The following is a 17560-nucleotide window of genomic DNA, read 5'->3' as shown; positions in this document are numbered from 1 at the left end:
GACCCTGTTGGGGCTGAGAAAACTCAGACCTTGGAGAACAAAGTCATGGCTTTACCGTGTATTAGCTGTGTGTCCTTGGGGTGCTCCAGCCCTCTTTGATGGCATGCTAAAACACCACAGCACTGCATATTGACACAGGACAGGCACGGTTTCCTGACACTGTGTCCTGAGTATGACAAGTCCTCACGTAAGGCCATCTCTGAAGCTTGGCAGGAGTCGGCAAGGACCTAGTTGAGGAAATATCCTCTTCCACTGCACAGCCCAGGCTTCTCAACGAGAGAGTCAAGTGGCAGTGGAGTGGTATCCAGACCTAGACTCCTGCCCTGCTGTGTCTCTCTGGGAAAGCCTCTGCCTCTTTCTGGGCGTCAGCTCTCCCCTATCTTCCAGCCATACCTTTCCTTATCAAGACCAAGCCTTATCAAGACCAGCTTCCCGTTCCTGCCTCTGTAGGCCTGTACCCACTGACTCGATTGATATGGAGTGACCTCTTCATGGGAATCCCCAGCCTGTCCTATGCCAGGAAATGGTCACCCCCTCCAACACCACACTCCTCCAATAATGAGCAATAGTATCCCCAGTTCACCCCACCAGGCATCTGGCTGTTTCTATAGCTGCCGGGAACAGGAGCTCCGCCCATGTCAAAGGTCATGAGGAAGGAGGCTCGGCATACGCAAAGGCGGGATCGAGCCTCAGGAGTCCCCCTGGAAATTCTCGAGCATCTACCCCTAAACCAGAGTCTGCCTACTTTCTGCTTTGTGCTCTCACCTACACCTCTGACTTTACGGGGGGCTGTCCCCCACTACCTCTCTCTGAAAAAAGAGTTAACTTACAGCTCCAGTTAATAATTCCTGGGTGTGACAGTGTTTCAACCTACAAACTCCTTTGGAAGTCCTCTAGCCTGCCTGAATAGGTTTTTCCAGCCACATGTGATTGCTCAGAGCCTCCCAACTGTGAGAGGCATGAGATGTTCTAAACTGCCTAAATACAGATTCCTTTGAGGAGTTAAAAGATTGATTAGAAATTGTATTGGTGAAGGGTTTTTCACTTGTTGGGCCAATGTTTGCTGCTAAGTCTCCATATCCCTTACCTGCTGTGTCCCTGGCAGTGTATTGATTAATATAATAGGTGTAAGTAGTAGCTTTAACGTTTGTAACCTGGGACCCTTGAGTTAATTCTTTTTCTTTTTGTAGCCCACCACACCTTTGCCCTTTAGGAATGCAACTTTAATGCTTTTGGAGGGTGGCGCCTGACTAGTCACCTTTAGAGAAAAATAAGTTTTCTGAAGAAAGGGTCTTAAAATGTTAACAGGCCTCTGGGCCAGAAGATGATGCAAATCACCTAAACTTTTGCATATGATAAGTTTGCAGGAAGAAAGCCTGGCTTGCTGCATGACTCTACCCCTTCCCCCATTATCCTCTATGCATAACTTAAGGTATAAAAACTACTTTGGAAAATAAAGTGCGGGCCTTGTTCACCGAAACTTGGTCTCCCCATGTCATTCTTTCTCTCACCTTCTGGCTGAATTATTCAGCCTCTTTTCTCCACTGAATTTCCTCACTGAGCTATCCTTATTTCAGCCTCTTTTCTTCTCTGAATTTTCCTACTGAGCTATCATTCTATTACTCTTTATATCCTTAATTAAAGTTTAATTAAGCAGTTGTTTCCTGATCCTCGCCGACACCGTCCCCGCTTCGAATTCCCTGGATCCACCGGGGCTGGACCCCGGCATATAGCCTGATGGAGCTCACCTTCTCCTCACTGCTGCTGCTGCTGCTAAGTCGCTTCAGTCATGTCCAACTCTGTACGACCCCATAGACGGCAGCCCACCAGGCTCCCCCGTCCCTGGGATTCTCCAGGCAAGAACACTGGGGTGGGTTGCCATTTCCTTCTCCAACACATAAAAGTGAAAGTAAAGTCGCTCAGTCCTGCCCGACTCTTTGCTACCCCATGGACTGTAGCCTACCAGTCTCCTCTGTCCATGGGATTTTCCAGGCAAGAGTACTGGAGTGGGTTGCCATTTCCTTCTCCTCACTAGCCCAAGAAAATGTTTCTATTTCAGTTTAAGTCCCTCTCTGCCCAGAAGGCAGAATCTCCCATCCTGGGTCTTTCCTCCTGACACATTGAGGGAAAAGCAAAGGACATTCTTACAGTGTGTGTGCATGCTAAGTCGCTACAGTTGTGTCCGACTCTTTGTGAACCTATGGACCTATGGTCTTCCAGGCTCCTCTATCCATGGGATTCTCCAGCTAAAAATAATGGAGTGGATTACCATGCCCTCCTCCAGGGGATCTTCCCAACCCAGGGATCGAACCCACGTCTCTTATGTCTACCTGCACTGGAAGGCAGGTTCTTTACCACCAGTGCCCCTTGGGAAGCCCACCTCTCATGGCAGTAAGAGGAATTATGGTTGGACTTCCTTTAGTTTGAGAAAGACAGGGTTCAAGGGAATGTGACAGGGAAGACAAGGTTGAGAAGCATGTACATCAAAATTCTGTGTGACCTCTCTGAGCCTATTTCTGCTTCCCTGGTGGCTCCGTGGTAAAGAATCTGCCTGCAGTGCAGGAGATGTGGGTTCAGTCCCTGGGTTGGAGAAGGAAATGGGAAACCAGTCCAGAATTCTTGCCTGGGAAATCCCATGGACAGAGGAGCCTGGTGAGGTACAAGTCCATGGGGTTGCAAAAGAGTTGGACATGACTTAGTGACTTACAACAACAGTAATAAAAATATACCTCCCACAGAAGAGCTGTGAGGATCAGACGTGCTAGTCCTTATAAACAGCAGCACACTTTAGCCAGTCTTTCTGGGAGTGCTGTCTTCAAGTACCCTGCAGGCCTTTGTGCAGAAGAGGGATTGCACTCGTTTCTGTGATCCTGGAAGGCGGGGCAGCGGCCATGACAATAGAGAGACACTTGGCACATCAGAGCGGTCCAACCATGCTGCCTAGATGGCTGCACTGACTTCTCTGGAGGGACGTGTGTAAGCAAAAGTGGCATAGCACACCCACCACCCCCACCATGTGACACGGGCTTCAGAGGGCTCCAGTCCCTTAGAAGAGCAGGAGGGCCTTCTTGAGTCTTGAGAACCTTCTTCTGTGCTCAAAGGTCCTCCTCCTTCCCAGCTTTCCACCCACCTCTTGAGTTGGAGGTATTGCCCTCGCCTCTCTGGATTTCAGGTCTTTCATCTTGGGAAGGAGACCTCTAGAGGCTGTGGCAGAAGCCTAGGGTGCATAAGGGCCTTAGGACAATTTTACAGCTCCCTCCCTGGCCCCCTGAACCTGACTCCCAACATGGCCCTACTAGGCATTGCCCCATCCTCCGACTCACACCCTCCAGTCACTTGGGTTAGTTCTCAGCTCAGGAGTGTTTCAGGAGTGGAGGTGACAGTTGGGGGTTGGGGGGAGGTTCACCAGTATTCCAGGCTCAGTCTTCCATAGAGCCCACCATGAAGCCAGCACAGGAAGTTCTGTCTAACCTGATCCGATCCTCTGCCACAGTGGAGCCTCACATTGAGCCTCCAAGGCTGCCTTCCTGAAATACGATACCAGTTCAAGGCCCTTCTTCTACAGGAAAGCCTCCTCTGCCTGCCCCAGTCTCCATGGCACTTTCTTCCTTCCTCTGCAGCATCCTTTCTCCAAGTGTGTTCAATAACACCTACCTCAGAGTTGCCAGTGGGGATGGGGGTTCCTTACAAAAAACCCATCTGATTCTGACTAGGAATCTAACTGTCAGTTATAGGAAGGACTGGGAATAGAAGAACAAGTGAAATGACACTGGGAGGGGGATGAAATCAGCAAAATCCAGAAGGAGGAAAATTCTGTAAGACAGATTCTCAATAAATAAGTGGTAAGAGAACAAGAGACGAGTGGGGAACCTCTTAGTTAAAAGTGACACTATGGAGTACTACTCAGCAGTAAAAATAAATCAACTACTGATTCTTGTGACAACTTGGATGTTTTCAAGGGCATTATGCTGAGTGAAAGATTCAATCTTAGGGAATTCTCTTGTGGTACAATGGTTAGGACTTGGCACTTTCACTGCCACCTGGGTTCAATCCCTGGTCCGGGAACTAAAATCCCCAAAGCTGCACAGCACTGCCCACTCCCCCTAAAAGCATTCTAAAAAAAACTTCACTCTTTAAAGGTAACATACTATATTATTTAATTTATATGTATTCTCGAAATAACAAAATTATAGTGGTGGAGATCAGATCAGCGGTTGCCAGGAATTAGAGTTGGGGAGAAGCATGTGATTATAAAGACATAGCATATAGACCATATGAAAAACAATATGAAAAAGAAAGTGTGTGTGTGTGTATGTGTGTATATATATATATATATATATATATATATATATATATATATATGACTGAATCACTTTGCTGTGCAGTAGAAATTAACACAACACTGCATTGTAAATCACTATACTTTAATAAAGTAAATTAAAAAAAAGATGTAGCATGAAGAACTTTCTCTGGGTGACAGTTCTGTATCCAGACAATGGTTCCACAAACCTATGCATGTAATAAAATTTCACAGACCTATATACACAAAAGGAAACAAATGAAAAATCAGTGCATATGAAAACTGATAAAATCCAAATAAAGTCTATAGTTTTAATGCAGCTGCTGCTAAGTCACTTAATAGTATTGTTCTAATGCTAATTTCCTGGTTTTGATCATTCTACTATGGTTATGTAACATGTTATCATTAAAGGAAGCTGGGCAAAGGTACACAGGAATTTTGATTCAGTTGTGCAACTTCTATGTGTGTCTAAAATTATTAAAAAATAAAAGGTTAAATAAAACAGACTTAAAAGACATATCCAGTTACAAGGTATGGATCTTATTTGGAGCCTGATTTGAACAAGCCAACTATAAATAGAAAAGTTATAGGATTAACAGATACAAACTATTATACATAAAATAGATAAACATCAAGGACCTACTGTATAGCACAGGGAACTGTATTCAATATCTTTTAATAACCTATAATGCAAAAGAAGCCAGAAAAAAAAAATATATATATCTGAATCACTTTGCTATATGCCTGAAACTGGCACAACATGGTAAATTAACTGTACTTAAATTTTTTAAAAACCACCAAAAAGTAGGAAATGTATAATAAAATTTATCATTAATGGATCTAGGGTGAAAATCAAATTATCATCTCCATAGATGTTAGAAAAACATTTGATAAAATCAACACTCTTGATTTTTAAAAGTAACTCTATAAGATAGAAGTCAAGTTCACTTTTCCTAATGTGAAAAAATATATCTTTTTCAGATCCAAATGGAATAGTTAGGGAACTAATATTTATTTTTTTCAACACTGCTAATTGTGAAGTGGGAATTCAGGCATTATTTCTACTAAAGTCACAAACAAGACAAGGATGCCCATGTCATCACTGTTATTTAACATTATATTGGAGGTAATAGCCAATGCAATTAGGTAAGAGAAAGGCATTAGAAGTTTAAAAGTTGATAAGGAAGAAGGGAAACATCTATTATTTGCAGACAATATGGTTGTCTCTCTAGAAAACCCAAGAAGTCAACTAAAATTTTTGCTATAAACAGTAGGAGAAGTCAGTAAGGCAGAAGAGTACAAAAACATACATAAATTAATAGCTTTTTTATATTAAAAAGATAGCTAGCTAGAATAATGGAAAAAGAAAAGTCCCACTTACAATGTCAACAAAAATGATAAAATAACTAGTAATAATTCTAACAAGAGATGCAAACCTATATGAAAAAACTTTAAGACAACACTGATGTTCAGCAGTTAAGAATCTGCCTGCCAAAGCAGGAGACTCAGGAAACACGGGTTTGAATTGAGAAGATGCCCTGGAGGAGGAAATGGCAACCAGCTCCACTGTTCTTGCATGAAAAATCCCATGGACAGAGCAACATGGTGGGCTACAGTCTATGGGGTCACAAAGAGTCAGACGAGATTGAGTGACTGAGCACACATGCATGATGGATACAAAATAAGATGAGTAAATGGAAAGATATGCATTTTCAGATAGAAATATTTGTCTTTATTAAAGATGCTGATTTCCCCTATGTTAATCACTGCAGATGGTGATTGCAGCCATGAAATTAAAAGACACTTACTCCTTGGAAGGAAAGTTATGACCAACCTAGATAGCATATTCAAAAGCAGAGACATTACTTTGCCAACAAAGGTCCGTCTAGTCAAAACTATGGTTTTTCCCGTGGTCATGTATGGATATGAGAGTTGGACTGTGAAGAAAGCTGAGTGCCGAAGAATTGATGCTTTTGAACTGTGGTGCTGGAGAAGACTCTTGCAAGTCCCTTGGACTGCAAGGAGATCCAACCAGTCCATCCTAAAGGAAACCAGTTCTGGGTGTTCATTGGAAGGACTGATGCTGAGGCTGAAACTCCAATACTTTGGTCACCTCATGTGAAGAGTTGACTCTTCGGAAAAGACCTTGATGCTGGGAGGGATTGGGGGCAGGAGGAGAAGGGGACGAGGATGAGATGGCTGGATGACATCACTGACTCAATGTACATGAGTTTGGGTGAACTCCAGGAGCTGGTGTTGGACAGGGAGGTCTGATGTGCTGCGATTCATGGGGTTGCAAAAAGTCAGACATGACTGAGTGACTGAACTGAACTGAACTGAATGAATAAATTTAATCTGATTTCAATAAATATTCCTATAGTGTTAAAAAATGTTATGAGACAATTGGGGAAATTTGAATATGATTGCACTTTTGATAATATTAAGGAATTATTGTTATTTTAGGAATTTTAAAAAGTACTTACATTTTAGGAATATAAACATAAGCAGTATGGATGAAACAGTATGATGTCCAGGATTTAGAGGGAAAATGGGTGGGGATATAAACAAAACCAGATGCCATGTGTTGAAATTTTTTAATGTTGGGTCACAGGAACTTGGGTTCATGATACTATTGGCTGGCTCAGTGTTTGACATTTCAACAATAAAATGTTTAAAAATGAACCACAGTAGATTTCTTGACAGAAACTCAGCAGGCCAGGAGAGAGTGGGATGATAGAAGAAAAACTTCCAACCAAGAATCTTTACTCAGAAAAGTTGTTTCTCTGAAATGAAGTGAACAAACAAAAGCCAAGGGTGCTCATCGCCACTAAACCAGCCTTACGAGACATTCTAAAAGGAGATCTTCAAGCTGAAAAGGACACTAATTAGTGTCCTTTTCATGAAAACATATGAAAATATAAAACACAATGGTAAAATTCTGCAGTCAACTCAAGTTTGTTGAGTTGAGCACCAGAAGTTAGAGAGACTGAAGAAAGAGTGTGTCTGACCAGCCCAACCTCAAGACTTTCAAAGCTAAATTGCAAAGGAATGCAATACATTCCGAGTCTACAAAACCAGAGATGATGAGGAAACTAACATTGTAAGAGATCGGACAATCATTTCTATCATCACTTCGAGGCAAAACATCATCAGATTAAGGAAATGAGAGTTGAAATGTATTTGTTTCATCACTGTTTGAATGACATCATCTCATTAGCTACTGCTGGTTAAGTTTGCTGGCCCTGTCAGGTTGGTGAGTTTCCGCCTGTTTATTCTTAAGAAAATCACAGCTTTTCTGTTTCTTCAGACATCCTGCAGTCTGACTGGGATGCTCATAAAACCTCATATAAATCTAAGAGATAAATTTATAAAATCCTTAGAATGAAAAAAGGCAAAAGAACATGTTCCTGGGTAGGTCTGACACTTTCTGTTCCATGTCCTGGGTAAAATACAGGGTGGTTTCTCTTCACATGAGCATGCATGTGTCTTTGTGCATAAACCACAGAGAGCAATATAATCCATTAAATTAAAAAAAAGATGAACCACACTAAAAGTAAATATCTGGGTCCTTCTCCTAGAGATTTTGTTTAAGTGTCTCTGGGATGGGCCCATGAATCTGAGGTTTAGCAAGCTCCCTATTGATATTTATATTGAAGACTAAGGTTTGAGTCTGCCTGCCTCTTGAAAAACCTGTATGCAGGTCAGGAAGCAACAGTTAGAACTGAACATGGAACAACAGACTGGTTCCAAATAGGAAAAGAAGTATGTCAATGCGTATATTGTCACCCTGCTTATTTAACTTATGCAGAGCACATCATGAGAAACACTGGGCTGGAGGAAGCACAAGCTGGAATCAAGATGGCTGGGAGAAATATGAACAACCTCAGATATACAGATGACACCAGCCTTATGGCAGACAGTGAAGAGGAACTAAAAAACCTCTTGATGAAAGTGAAAGAGGAGAGTGAAAAAGTTGGCTTAAACCTCAACATTCAGAAAACTAAGATCATGGCCTCTGGTCCCATCACTTCATGGGAAATAGATGGGGAAACAGTGGAAACAGTGTCAGACTTTATTTCTGGGGGCTCCAAAATCACTGCAGATGGTGACTGCAGCCATGAAATTAAAAGATGCTTACTCCTTGGAAGGAAAGTTATGACCAACCTAGATAGCATATTAAAAAGCAGAGACATTACTTTGCCAACAAAGGTCCATCTAGTCAAAACTATGGTTTTTCCAGTAGTCATGTGTGGATGTGAGAGTTGGACTATAAAGAAAGCTGAGTGCTGAAGAATTGATGCTTTTGAACTGTGGTGTTGGAGAAGACTCTTGAGAGTCCCTTGGACTGCAAGGAGATCCAACCAGTCCATCCTAAAGGAGATCAGTCCTGGGTGTTCATTGGAGGGACTGATTTTGAAGCTGAAACTCCAATCCTTTGGCCACCTGATACGAAGAGCTGACTCATTGGAAAAGACCCTGATGCTGGGAAAGACTGAGGGCAGGAGGAGATGGGGACAACAGAGGATGAGATGGTTGGATGACATCACCGAATCAATACACATGAGTTTGAGTGGGCTCTGAGTTGGTGTTGGACAAGGAGGCCTGGTGTGCTGCAGCTCATGGGGTCACAAAGAGTTGGACATGACTGAGCGACTGAACTGAACTGAAGGTTTGAGAACCTCTGCTATGGACTGAATGCTTGTGTCCCCTCAAATTCATGTGTTGACAGACCTAACCCACAATGCGATGATATTTGGAGATGAGGCCTTTGCGAAGTGATGAGGCCATAAGGTTGGAGCCCTCATGAATGGGATTAGCGCCCATATAAGAGACTCCAGAGAATTCCCTTGTCCCTTCCACCGTGTGAGGACATAGTGAGATGACAACTGTTTATGAACCGGGAAGCAGGTCCTCACCAGACGCTGAATCTGTGGATGCCTTTCTTTTGGACTTCCCTCCAGAACTATGAAAAATAAATTTCTGTTGCTTATAAGCCACCCAGCAGTCTGCCTGCAATGTGGGAGACCTAGGTTCAATCCTTGGGTTGGGAAGATCCTCTGAAGAAGGGAACAGCTACCCATTCCAATATTCTGGCTTAGAGAATTCCATGGACTGTATAGTCCATGGGGTGGCAATAAGTCAGACATGTCTGAGCAACTTTCACTTTCAAATAAACCACTCAGTCTATGGTATTCTATTCTATTAGCCTGATGGGCTAAGACAACCTCTTCCTGTTTCTCATACTACTTGTGGGGTGGGGTAAAAATGGGGGAACTTCAAGAGAGCTGAGGCAATGACTTCTAGTAATAACAGTGGTAAATTAGTATAGTTTTAACATCTTATAGAGACAGCATGAAGGGGTGGAGATAGTACATCTGTTTCATTTATTCATTCTTTCCATAAATATTTACTGGGGGTGCATTAGATGGCAGGCACTGAAGTGGGGTCAGGTGCAGATCTTGCTCTAGATTTGTGTGTGATGCCGAAGCCTCAGTCTCCTGAGGAACTTCCACAAGGCCCAGGGGTCCTACTTCATAGCTCATAAGACTGAGGCTGCCGAAGATGCTCAGCAAGCAGCAGGTCACAGAGAGGATGGCTCTTAAAGGGGGAGGGGCCTTGGCTATCAGTCTAATCTCCACAGAGTGCATGAGAAAACTGAGATGCAGGGAGCAAAAGGGACCGGCTGAGGATGTGAACATTCATGAACCTTCTCTATACCTGTTCTGGAGATGCTTTTTCTCATTTCCTCTCATCAACTCTGGGAAGGAGGAAGATTTGTCTTTTTGTAGCGGTTTTGTCCTTCCCTCCAGAGGGAGGGAGGGGCATGAAATAGAAAGACACAATTCCCCTAAATGGGGAAGAAAGTAATGGACGTGTTAGGGTGACACCCCAAACTCTGCCCTGGGGCTCTGTCTGGGAGAACCCCTTGGTGAAACATCCTGGTTTCATTTCCTGGAAGTGGTAAAATTGTGTCCTCCCACTTCCAGGAAGCTGAAATTCAGGCAGTGAGCAGCAACTACTTCTTGGTGGAGATCCACACCGCACCCTATGGAGTCTGGATTCCATGCCAAGTACCGCTCGTGACTTTCCAAAGTTGTTTTCCAGCTGGTCATGGCTACATTTGGGCCTTTTTCAGAAGCAGCTCTAAGAGTGCAGAATTGCCCAAGGCTAAGGGAACCAAGGGTGTGTGCTCTCTACTTCCAGAAAGTCTGCCAGTCTTACGCAGCTGCCTGGAACCAACCTTCCTCAGGGGGGAGCCCTTGGCACAGAAAGTTCTTCGTGATTTGCAGATACACTTGGTAGTTCAGATGGTAAAGAATCTGCTTGCAGTGTGGGAGATCCTTGGGTCAGGAAGATCCCCTGGAGAAGGGAATGGCAACCCACTACAGTATTCTTGCCAGGAGAATTCCACGGACAGAGGAGCCTAGTGGGCTACAGTCCACGGAGGTCACAAAGAGTCGGATATGACTGAATGACTAACACTTTTCATTTCAACTTTGCTTGTTTAAGCTGTGAGATTCTGCCTTCTGCTTGGATCACAAACCCTGGATAGTGGGTCCTTATTTTACCTTCTCCCATGGAACCCTGTAGCAACAACTGACATTTATAAGGACTTTTCTAACTGACACAGTGCTTTCACCATGCCAGACATTTTTGAGTCCTGCAACAACTCTGGGAGGTGAGTATTGATAGCAAAGTGTGAAATGACTTGGCCAAGGGGCACAGCCTGAAAGTGGCAGAGTCAGGACTCAAACCCAGGCCTCCCAACTCCATTCGTGCACCAGCTCCCTGCCCCACACTGCCTGAGGCCTTAGCAGGTGTACTCACATGACCTATCCAGTAAGTTAGGAGAACTTATTTGAAAGGGGCTAGACACTTTTCTGAAGATGTTCTCCTGGGAAAGTAGATGAACATAGACATTTATACCTGGATCCGTATTAATGCAATTAACATCATTAAGATCCTCAACCATCCTCAGTAACCTTGACACCACCTTAGATTTTTTGCTTACTTTTTTGATACCCCTGCAAAATCTGCTTAGACAGGTCATATCCCACACATATGGGGATAAGACCTGTGTCTGGTACCCAAGAAAAGATATCATTTAGTGTGAGCCAAATGTAGAAAAGCAGAAGGAGATAGGAAGGGGACCAAGTACAGACCGAAGGGGTTCAGGAAACAAGGCTACTGGAGAGTCACTTGTTTTTTTTTTTTCTGGGTCTTCCTGTGTGAGGGCTTTCTCTAGTTGCAGAGAGTGGGGGCTACTTTTTTTTCTTTTTGCTACTACTATTTGTGATGTGTGGGCTTCTCACTGTGGTGACTTCTCTTGTTGTGAAGCATAGGCTCTAAGCATGTGGGTTTCAATAGTTGTGATGCACAGGCTTACTTGCCCTGAGGTATGTGGGATCTTCCCGGACCAGGGATCAAACTCATGTCCCCAGCATTGGCTGGCGAATTCTTAACCACTGGACCATTAGGGAAGTCCTCACTTGGTTTCTAGAGTGGAGAATCACCTGCCTCTGGGAATAAGGTATATGGCAGAACATCTCTGAGATAGCCAGAGCTTTCCCGACCTTGACAGCAATTCCTTTTCCCAGAGGACACAATGCAGGCTGCTGTCTCTGAGACAAACTGAGAAGGGTGAGAAAGTTCCAGCCAATCAATCCCAGCTTCAATGGGGTGAGAGTCCCCCAGCTGAGCTTTGTGCCTGAGTTCCAGACCATTCTCCATCCTTGCTGCCTGCCCAGCTGTCTATACATCATCTCCGTCTGCTCCCTCATCACAGGCAAGAGCAAACGCACACACGATGGATGGAGAGCTTCAGTCTACACAAGCAACACACAATTCTCCGTGCAGTTGCAGGGGCCAGGCACAGTAACCCAGTGCAACAGATCATCCAGCACTGGGCTCCAGGGGCCATGGGCCTGCAGAATTCTCAGCTGTCAACAATCAAATGAGGAAGCCATCTGGACTTAAAGAGTCTCGGGGGCCTCTGGTTTCCTCAGCTGTCCCTCGAGGTGCTCAACTGAGACATGCTAGGAACAGCTAGCGTTTTCCCAGAAATCTTCCCTAGAAGCAGACAATAATCAAATACGTATTTTTCAGATGTTTTCCAGTTGTGTTGCCTGGCACGAAAGTGCACAGAAAAATTACAACAAAGGGATGGAAGGAACGTTGCCACCAAAACAATGTATGATGTAGGGGCAGTCATCTTGCCTGGTTTGGGGCCTTTTTCCTCAGATATAAAGTCACTAATTTATCATAGGGGTTCCCAAACTAGGCTGAGCCTCAGAATTACCTGGAGATTTTTTTTTTTTTAAATAAAGTTTCCCAGACCTCGTCCAGACCAAAATAATCCATATTTCAGTGATGGGCCCTAAGAATCAACATCTTTGACGAGTTCTTTTGGAGTTTCTGATGTCCAGCCAGAGGGTTAAATTACAGGCTTTGGTCTCTTTACACTGTAAACTGTTATGTGTAGTGAGTTGTCAAGGAATTAAATCAGTAGCAGTCTGCAATCAGAAGTAACTTGGTCTGATAAGTCATCCCCAAATAATTAGGTAGGCCCTGCACCTTGGCCTGGAACTTCAAGTGCCACCTGGCTCCTGACCCAGAGGTCAGCTCCCAGGCTCTGGGTCCTGCCTTCACACCTCCCTTCCTTTGCCCACTTGCGGGCACTGCGTCTAGCCACCTGGTGGTTAAGGAGAGGGAAACAGTGATCTCTCCAACCTGTATGCTCTGTTTGGGGTTAGCCCAGCCTTCCCATCTTTGCTCCTACCTGCCAATTTCTGAATCCAGCCTTGAGATTCCCCAGTTCCCAATGTCATGCTTTCTGGTATGCTTAATATTGCTCAAGTGTCTTTAAAATCTTGGAAGAGAATGTCTAAAAATGGAAACATAGTGCAGGAAAAATAGCACAATAGAAACTTATAACTAACACAATATTGTAAAGCAATTAACCTCTGGTTAAAAAAAAAAACCAACAACTTGTGTTCCAGAAGTAGAAGATCTATGTTCCAGAAGCAGAGTTTCCCACCTCTTCTATATAGGAGACATGAGCCTTGAAAAGGTCAAGTAACTTAATCTAACAGCCACTACTCTGCACTTATTTTGTGTGTGAACTATAGTGCTATGTACTCTCTCTATATCATTTAATCCTTTTGAGATACGATCATTATTTTTTAATTTACAGATGAGAATACAAAGGCTCAGAGAGATTAACTTGTCCAAAGGCAGAGCTGAGAGTCTAATTTAGTCCTTACTCTTAACATCTACAATGCTATCTCCCCAGTGTCGTCATTTGTAAGATGGGAGTAATGTTATCCTTATAGCACTGTTGAAAAAGATCAAATGGAAGAAACAGATAGCGGAAGCAAATGTCTCAGAGTCTGTTGGGAATTGTGGACCTTTCCAAGAAATACTGAAAAAAATAAAAAGAACTTGGTCTAGTTTAACCTCCTACCCACCACAGCAGCCCTGCCTACAGCATTCCCAAGTCATTGGGCAACTGTTTGAAAATTTCCAGAGACTGGGAACTCTCCACCTGCCAGCTGACCTGACCCCTGCAGGGCTCAGGAAAACTCCTCCATGCTTCCTTTCTTCCCTGCAAAATCAGTGTCAAAATGCAAGATCTGTCAGCTACTTCCCTCCTGACCAGAGGCAAGGCCAAAAGGGGAGAATACATGTAGACTGAAGAAATAAGAATGCAAGGTGGAGATTCATCCCAAATCATGGATGTTAGAACAATAACAACAAAAGTGATCTGGGGAATCACAGTGAACCAAAAGTTAAGTGTGACTCAGTAGTGATATTTCAACCAAGGCAAGAATTTGTATGTGTGTGTGGGTGGGGTGGAGGGGGGACGTAAGTGAAATGCTTGAGGGGACATCACTTACCTCTGATTACTGCCAGGGCAGATGTAGAAGAGCACCAAGGAAAAGCGAGTATCATATCTGTAGAGAGGGACATGGGCTCTGGGCATCAGGCAAAATTCAAGTCAAGATGTGATGGAATGCTGGGCTGAAACCAGCCAGATGAAATGAAATAGGAGTAAATGCAAAGAGTTCTCGGTAGGAAAAGCCATGTTTGACAGATCATGGGAAGACAGCTGAAAGTGGCAGTGAGGATGAGGATGAGGGAAGACAAGGTGGGTGAGTCAGCAAGGTGACCTAAGTGAGAGGTGATGTGGAGAGGTCACTGCCAAGTGAGCCAGGCCAACTACCAAAGGACTTCCATCTGAAATCCACTCTGGTCATCCAACAAGACTATCTTTGGCTTAACTCCAGTCCCCAACCGTGAGGCAGACACTGGTAAGTTTGTCCAGAAGCAGAGGCTGGGGTTTTGGTTCATATAAGGAAAGACAGAGTTTGTTTCCTCTGCCGAAAAGCCTCCAAAGTAACGTGAGCGCTATCTTCACACATCAGCAGGAGATGCTATGGGGATAGAAAAGCCAAGAGACTTCTCTAGGAGGCTGTAGCTATGGTGGGCAGAGCAAAGTCCAGTGAGGGTGGAGAGAAGTGGTGAGATTTCAGCGTAGGGTGGGGACAAACTTGCAATCACTCAGAGCTGTCCCTGCAGGGGCCAGGTCAGCTGGCAGGTAGAGAGTTTCCAGTCCCTGGAAGTTTGCAAACAGTTGCCCAATGACTTGGAGATGGTGTAGGTAGGGCTGCTGTGGTGGGTAGGAGGTTAAACTAGACCAGCTTCTTTTTTTTTTTTTTTCCCAGTATTTCTTGGAAACTGTTTCTTCAAATGACAGCTTAGGGAAAGCCCAGTAAATAAAGTGTGCTTCTCTCTGGTTGACTTAGGGATAAGGACCAGGCTCCCACCCCTAGGAACTGTTGGGATTTCTTTGTTTCTTTTTTAAATATTTATTTGGCTGTCTGGGTCTTAGTAGCAGCACATGGGATCTCCAATCTTCATTGAGGCAAGCGGGATATTTAGTTGCTGCATGTAGGATCTAGTTCCCTGACCAGGGATTGAACCCAGGCCCCCTGCACTGGGAGTGCAGTCTTAGCCTGGACCACCAGGGAAGTCCATGTTGGGATTTCTTTTTTAAAAAAAATATTTAAAAAATATTAAAAAATTTTTTTTGGCTGCATCAGATGTTCGTTGCTGCTCAAGAGATCTTCATTGTATCACAGGGGATGTCGTTTGCAGAGCATGGGCTCAGTAGTCGTGGCATGTGGGTTTAGTTGCTCTGCAGCATGTGAGATCTTAGCTCCCTGAACAGGGATCAAACCCACATCCCCTGTGTCGCAAGGTGGATTCTCAACCACTGGACCACCGGGGAAGTCCCCCTGTAAGGATTTCTTGAAGCACAGTTGAAAACTAGTGACTGGACAGTGTCTGAGATCTTTTTAGTGCTGAGGCTTGGTAAGCCAAGATGGGAACTTGAAATGTGTCCAGCTGGTAAAAATAATCGTGCTGTTCCCCAAGTTTGTTCACTGTCTCAGTTCCTTCTGCTTACAAACCTTGGACCAGCTGCCTCCTCTGATGGCCCCTGGCTTTGTTTTCACATTGCAGCCTCTGTAGGAAGGGCAAACAAAGTGGCCACTGCCTCAGGCTGAGACCCAGTCACAGTGTTTGCCAGGGCTGGGTCTCACTATGCAAGGGATGCTTGTAGACACAGGTAGTCTGAGGTGAGCAGTCATCCAAGAGGAATTTATACGAGTCATTGGTACCTTCTCCGTCTGTGCTGAGCTTCTTGCTGGACACTGGGAACACGATGTCCAGTAAGACATGATGTGTGTCTCCGAGGAGTGTCCAGTCTATGGGAAAGAGAGCCTTGAAAAGGCAGAGCACAAAATGCTGGGGAAGCATAAAGGAGCACACAAGTGGGCAGGGACAGCTGGAGCGGGTGAGGCCAGGGAAGGCTCTGGGAGAGATGCTTCAGCGGACCTTTGAGAGACGAATCAGAATTAACTTGATGAAGGGGGAACAGGCATTCAAAGCTTGCAAATCCTATGCAAAGATCAGAGTAGAGGGAAGAAGAACAGTATATTCAGGAAACTGCCAGTCATCCAGACTGATGGGGGCTAAGGGAGTGGGTGGGGCCTACCAAGAGATGAGCCTGGAGAAGTCACCGGAGACTAGTTCTGAAAGCTCTTGTGAGCTGATCCAAAGGGACTTTGTTCTGAAAGCTCTGGACAGCTTAGGAGGATTCATAAGTGATATGAAGTGATTTTTCTTGTGGCTCTTCCAGTACCTGAGGCCCAGAGAGCTCAGAAGTAGCCTTGTGAATGTGAGGGATGAGACCGCTCAATGGACATTACAAATGATATCATTAAGTCTGAGCATGGCCTTCTATTCCTGGCTTGGTTCCTGATGCAGCGACCTTCAAGTCATCTCTTTCCTTTTCGTGCACCAAGTCTCCTTTATCAGAATAGGGATAAAAATGATGCCATCAACCTGCCACATTAAGAGAACTGCCAAGACCAAAATGCTCCATACAGGATGAAACAGCACAAAAAGTCCTCTTTTAAGTAGAATATGATGTCTTTAGAAATAAAGTTTGGATGAATCAGAAATACGTAACAAGTGCATTTTGTTCTTAAGGTGTTGGTAGGAAAATTGGCACATCTGTTTCTCAGAGCAAAGGCTGGTTCAAGACACCCATGGCTTCTAAAGGTTTGAGTTGGTTACTGAAGTTAGGGTTAAGGGTGACTGGGAGGCTGCCCTGTTTTCTGAGCTGGAGGTGAGGGAAGGCAGCGAGCACAAGGGGAGCAGTGGCACATCCCACCAATCAGCAGGTTCCTGTGACCTCACTGGGTTGTAGGAAGGACTGATACAATCTACGTAAAGGGCTCAGCATCGTGCCTGGCACATGGTTGGTAAACCACCAATAATAGATGTTAGTGGTATTGTTAACATGTATATATTTTGAGACCAACTGTGAACTCATAGCACCTCCTGTCTCTTGCATGGAACACACATTCTTCGAGACTCTTAATAGTCTTTCATTCCTTATTAAGTCATAGGTGCTTCAGGGCAAGATCTGCATTCCCCACAGGATCTGACGGTAACCCTCCCTGCCCCTCTTGGAAGACAGCACTGGTCTTGCAATTAGTATTCACGTCAGCATCTTGCCTTGCTGAACTCTGAGCTCCTCAGTGGTTGAACTGAGCCTTTAAGCATGCTTAGCTTGGCCCCTGGAGAAGGCAATGGCACCCCACTCCAGTACTTTTGCCTGGAAAATCCTCCCATGGAGGAGCCTGGTGGGCTGCAGTCCATGGGGTTGCTAGAGTCGGATATGACTGAGCC

This window comes from Bos javanicus, chromosome 3 (assembly GCF_032452875.1).
Source record: "Bos javanicus breed banteng chromosome 3, ARS-OSU_banteng_1.0, whole genome shotgun sequence".
Lineage (NCBI taxonomy): Eukaryota > Metazoa > Chordata > Mammalia > Artiodactyla > Bovidae > Bos > Bos javanicus.
The sequence above is the reverse complement of the archived record's forward strand: the minus strand, read 5'-3'. Positions refer to the sequence as shown.